Genomic DNA, 6,318 nt, shown 5'->3' with positions numbered 1-6,318 from the left:
GTTTGGGTCGGGTGTAGGGGTACCATGTGTAATCCTATTTGATTGCACTTCGGGTGTCACATATAGTGAGCGTCGGAATTTGAGCAAATATGCGCATTAGGGCATTCAGACTGCCTCCTGGTTACCTCCTGATCTCATGAGCACCACGATTCACTGAGGAAAAACATGATTACAAAGTTAAATCTTTAAGAAAAAAATCCAAAAAGTCCAAAAATATTAATATTGACGGAGAACTCTGTGAATAAAAAACTTTGGAGCCGAATGGATTTTAGGACATCTTATCTAAGACACTCATAGCTTACAATGGCTAGACAACTTTTTGCTGTGTGTCGCAATAAATACATTTCTTGATCTTATTATGCGCGGTTGTATTATAACGGTCCGCAATTACCATTCACCGCTACCAAGGCGAGCAGCTCGCGCAGCGCCCGCTGCTAATGTGGATCGTTCGCGGATAGTCTGATGTCGCAGTACCCCGTTCCGGGTAATTCCCTTAGCCCCGCTAAGCCCCTTCCTTTGCCACTAACCCACTCGGAACCTCGGGCCGTTTGCCAACAGGTAATTAGTAATTTTCATGGAGCACCTCCCGCATCATTGCTGTAAAGTCTCTCTGCTAACTTGGCATAGTGTCGTTGTTCTCGTTTTAATATTATGTGTATTATTATTATCTCGTTGCTTGTCTTTGTTTAAGTTGAAGCCCCCGTTCTTTACACGCCTCCAGACATTTTCACTGAGAAAATGGTATTGGCTTAAAATGGTTAAATATAAATATATATTTTATTTTTTTATCAAAAAACTACGAATACATTAGAATTGCGACCAATGATTCATAATTTTTCTCTTGCGACTTCTAATACCGTATAAAAATCCATTTAACACACTTAAACGTTTTAAACACAACGAGATCTTTACTCCAAGCTAATTTTCTTTAGATCTTCTTTTTTTCATTTTATCTGTTGTATTAGAGGAGCTTTCAGGGCAGCAGCTTCAAAAAACCGCAACAGTTGTGGGTCTCAATTGGCTCAATTACAGTCTTCAACCGTGACGGAAATGGAACAAAAAACTGCACGGGACAAAATAAGACAAAGGTGGAAATGGGGGTGGAGCTGGGAATTTCAGGTTGGAGACCCCAGCAAAAGAAATACTGTTGTTTCGGATTTAGAGGCGCTGCGACAAGGGCTTGACATTTGCCGTTGCACATTTTTTGCCCTAATAAAATAATTTTAGACAATTTGCCAGGTATTGATTTCTGCGCTACCCTTTAAATTTTGTATCATTTCCTAAGATCAGACAATATAGTAGTCACTTTCGCACTCTCCTAATGCGCTTCGTCATTACGTGGACTGTCATCCACAGTGATTTTGTAAGACAATCGATAACAAATCGAAATACCAACCCTATTCAACAAGTATACAGGTATCCGTATGCCAGAGAACACTTACAAGCAGTAGACAGAATGATAACAAAAGACTACAAATTCAATGTAGACAATAACAATGAACAATAATACCAGACACACTGAAGAGCGACAAATATTTAGCACAGTAGTTGCATCACAGAAGAAATTTGGCTGCATTTGCCAAATGTTTGATAAATTCTAAGGATAATTCGAATTTGCATTGGTTGCGGAATAAATTAAAATGCGAAAGAGTCAGTGAACAGGGAAAGTAGTGTTGAGATTACTTAGAAGATATTGATAGATGTGATATCTAGCCGTTTTCTGGTCTGGTCTTCAAACTTTGAGGTTGAAAAATAAGACCTCAGGATCAATATGATGTCTTGATTTTCTGCGCAATCATTCTAGATACTGGCCCATGGCTTTTTGATTGGGCTTACTGGTTAGACTGCAAATAATAAGGGTCCAAAGTAGCCAGCTTTCATGTCTGGTTAGGAAAGATTACCGGCTTTGTTTTCTGCTTGAATATCTCAGAAATATGGCTCTATATTTCCAGAAGCAAATAAGTTGTCAGATACTTTGATGATAATTTGGTTAATAATACTCCTTACTCCTAGAGTAAAAGAGTAATATAGAATCGTTGAGAAGTATGTATTCAAGAGGTAGAATAAAACGAATCCGATCCTATATTCTAAAGCCGGCTAACAAACAAGCCGAATTAATCTGTCCCTTTCCGTTTGCGTGTCCATATGGACACTGTGATCTTGGAAACTAAAAGAGGGACGTTGAGGCCCGCTCTAACTCCCCAAAATATTTCAGGCTGAATCCTACACTTACTTGCGGTTTTTACAATAAAGTTCATCAACTTCATTAATTGGATAACCTCAAGGATGCAAGAGCGACGCTCTAGATAAAAATCTCAGTGTCTGTCCGTCCCATCAAAAGAAATAATATCTAGATTATATAGACCACCTTCCTAATTTATTCGATTGTAAAAGTCAAAAACGGGCTGATAGACAAATCTCTGTAATGGATTTCCATTATTTTGAATAAATTAGACGAAAAGAAAACCCCCGTCCTTAAAAATAGCCTTGAACTCCGCAGCCATTTCACTTATGACAGTTCCAGTTAAGATACTCATCAAAATCAGTAGGCTTTTCAAATTATACGTCTGTCTAGATGGAATTTGATTGATTCTGATTGAGTCAGGCAACAACCTCTTCGCATACATTCTGCTAAGAAGATGGGCAGAGAACTTGGTCACCATTAAAGCTAATCAATTTCATCCGCTGGCCGTCCATCAAAATTTGTAACAAGCCCCGCGGGGCGTTTGCACAGTTGATGAAGATCAGGAAAGCCTTGGCTAGTGATTTGATTTGTCGATTGGTTGGCTGATGTTGGCCAGAAAATAAACAGCAGAAGGAAGAGCAGGAGAAGCTGAGCTCAGTCAGTATGATCTTCTTTTGACATGGCCTTATGCTCGACATGATTAACATGTTTTAGTCTTGCTAGCCGGCGAACACGGGTAACCTGAAGTCCGGCTGACCACTTGTCATGACGAAATCAGTCATTTAAAAAATGGATCAGAAAGGCCCTAGCTTGGATCCTTGGCATACCAAACATACGCGACGACACCAAAAATGCTTCATAGTACAAAAACAATGTCTTCCCCGTACGCATCTTAAATACTATTAGTAGACTTCGGAAGAACCATAACTCGTGAATAAAATTCTAAATTTTAACAGCTTGAGTGGAAAGGAATGATTACCGATATGGTCAAATCATTTTGAAATTGTATCTCGATGAGTAAAGAATATGTGATTATCGAAAAACTCAACTATAGATATCTCATGTACCCGTTACTCGTAAAGTAAAAATGTTTACTAGATTCGTTAAAAAGTATATAACAGGTAGAAGGAAGCGTTTTCGGATCAAAAGCCAAGTCGATCTGGCCATGTCCGTCCGTCTGTCCGCATGAACGCCTCGATCTCAGAATTCAGATACATAGACGCACCACAAGATTGTTTTTAAATGTTGCCAAGCCAACTACAACGTCCACAAACCGCCCAAAACTGCCACGCCAACACTTTTGGAAAATGTAATGATGTTTTAATTTTTTCTTTTTTTTTAGTCTTGTAAATTTCTATCGATTTTTTTTCCGCTTGTGCATTACATCTGTTTGTCATCTCCCATCCTTGACTTTGACTCTGAAACTCCGAACAATTACATACAACTTAGGTCTAATTACCGGGTTCAGGAAGAGGGCCTAAACAAAACTGTGCCGCTTTATGCACAATCAAGTAAAACAGAATCAGTGAAGATTCCCCAAGTAATGGGAAAAGAAATGGGAATGCGATATGGATTACGATGAAACGCGGCCACTATGCAAGCGTTCCGCATTTAATTTTTCTATCTTACAAATGAAAGTTACCTTGACGAACGACCCATATAGCTACAATACCAAAAAGGGTCAAAGAAAATATGATGGCCCGAGTGCAAAGACCGAAAGCACTGGGCGGCTGCTCGTTTTCCTTCAATATTAAATTATTGTCTTCCGCTCTTGTTATCTTTAGTCTGTCTGTCTGTTGGCAATTATCTCTCTATGGTCATAGGGAAAACCACAGCAAAACGGGGAAAAAATTCAGAAAATATAACCGAACTCAAGCTCAAGGGTTATACTCCGTCTAAAGGCAAATCCCGCAAAATTAAAGAATCGGGTAATCAAAAATCAACAGCTTAAATGTCTACGCGGAGAAACCAAGATTTAGGAATCTGACAATCAAAAATTATACATCAACATTCCACTTGGTTAAAAAATCGATTTAAGTTTTAAACAATATAATTTTATGAATTTTAAAACATTTATAATTTGGTAAATGTATTAGTAAAATTATTTAACTGACTGAAATTCTACGATAGGTAAGTTAGTTATGTGCATCGGGTTCCATTCAGAAATACTGGAAGTCAGCGTTAAAGTAGTCTTTGCAAATTACAGAATTATGTTCAACACAAAAACACTGAAATCGATTTATATTGCAAGAAAATGAGTCGTAGGGGTATGGCTATAAATTCGATAAAAGCATTCTGTATAAGAGGTACAAGGGAAGTAATCAACTGATCTGTGAACTCTGCAAACAGAAATGTAGCACGTCCTAAGCTTGAGTACTAATAAATTCATTATTAATTTTAAATTATTGTGGCGTTTGGGCGGTTTGTAAGCGTTAGAATGGGCGTTTCTAAAATATTTTTGTTTACCGATAGAAATTGACTAGACAAGACTGATCAAGACTTTATATAGTCGCAAATGCTTCCTTCTGCCTGTTACATACTTTTCAACGAATCTAGTGTACCCTTTAACTCTACGAGTAACGGGTATAATTACGCTTTAGATCGTTTAAAATAGACTTAGACCTAATGTTAATCAAATGCTTACTCGATATTATACAAATTATTTTATATAGAGCCCTTAAATATGCCTATTTTTTTCCCCACGCTGCCCAAAAGTGAGCAACTCCAAATATCAACACGTTTGTAAATAGGCTCATACTTCTATATTACTAGCATAACATTAATAACATACAGTAATAACTTCAATATTTTAAAAGTATTAGGTTATGAAATAGGTTATGAAGCTGGGTTCATAGATAATATTGTCGATTAACTTGCAACGAGGACTTTTAAAGTGACCTTCAACAAAGAAAACATCAATTTTTTGTACTGGTATTGCAAAAGAAAATGTAACAATTGTTTCGGCCGTACATTTTTTATTCATTCCGTTTTTCTTCTTGGGCTGCATGTTTTTACTTTTCTACCACTTGGTCAGCGTAACCATGGTGTTTCTGGAAAATTGCATCACAAACACGGAGCGGCGTATACCAAGCTACACTCGCTGGCACACTCACTCAATGGCGGCCTGTGACTAGACAGTCACCTGAAACAGAAAAGTTATTGGCTCAGGTTGATCTGAAATTCGGGGATTAACACATCCAGGGCGCAAAGATACAAAAGAACGGTATAACGACTAAGTTGATGATTAATTGTAACTACATTTGCGACCATATTCTCCAACAAATATCGTTTCGGTTTCACTTTTGGTTTGTTTAGGGAATCTTTCGGTAATCTCAACTATAAATTTCGCAAAAGCTTTTCCATAAGCCAACAAAACATGTTTTGATGTATTGCATCTCTATTTAATGGAAGTATTTTATATTTGAGTTCCGTTTCGGGCTGAAAGTCTCAGTACCAAGTCCCATAACGCGTGAAACAATGATAAATGAAAAAACTTCCAAAAGTTCAAAATATCAAATCGAAAGACTTTTCTATATTTTGAATCTTGAAGGTTTCAAAAATAATATTATTTCTTTAATTGATAATGTATTTTAATGTATTATATTCAGTATCCCATTTTCTAGGCAATCGCATATGTTTCAAGAAGCGTGTATCTCAGTTTTTCCAATTGATATCGATTTTAGTCCGAATGAATGGAGTTTTGATTATTGCGACAGTTATACCAGGTGCTTGCCACCGTGTAGCCAGTATTATTTGGGTACTTTTTATGCCATGCATATGCAAGCGAGTTCTGCCAGTTATCCGATCCGGTTACCCCACTCTTGACCAGGCTTTACTGCAGAGCAATCCAAAATCCAAGCCCAGATCACCTCTCTTTTGCGGCACTGACACAAACTTTCAGCTTTGCTGTTTACAATTGATCATCGTAAGCATTCGTTTGGTTTCATTTGGAGTTGGACGGTTGCAATTGCAGTTGTTAGGTTTTTGCAAGTGCATATAATATGACTACCTCTTGTTTGCTTCATGCCGCTATTTCACACACTTCGGCTGTACGAATCAGAGACTGTGGAAGTCTCTACTCTAATGGTTTAAACATTATATAGCCACGAGTCCGAATCCCAGACCGAGCTGCA

This window comes from Drosophila mauritiana, chromosome X, assembly GCF_004382145.1.
Source record: "Drosophila mauritiana strain mau12 chromosome X, ASM438214v1, whole genome shotgun sequence".
Lineage (NCBI taxonomy): Eukaryota > Metazoa > Arthropoda > Insecta > Diptera > Drosophilidae > Drosophila > Drosophila mauritiana.
This window is presented reverse-complemented; position numbering follows the sequence as displayed.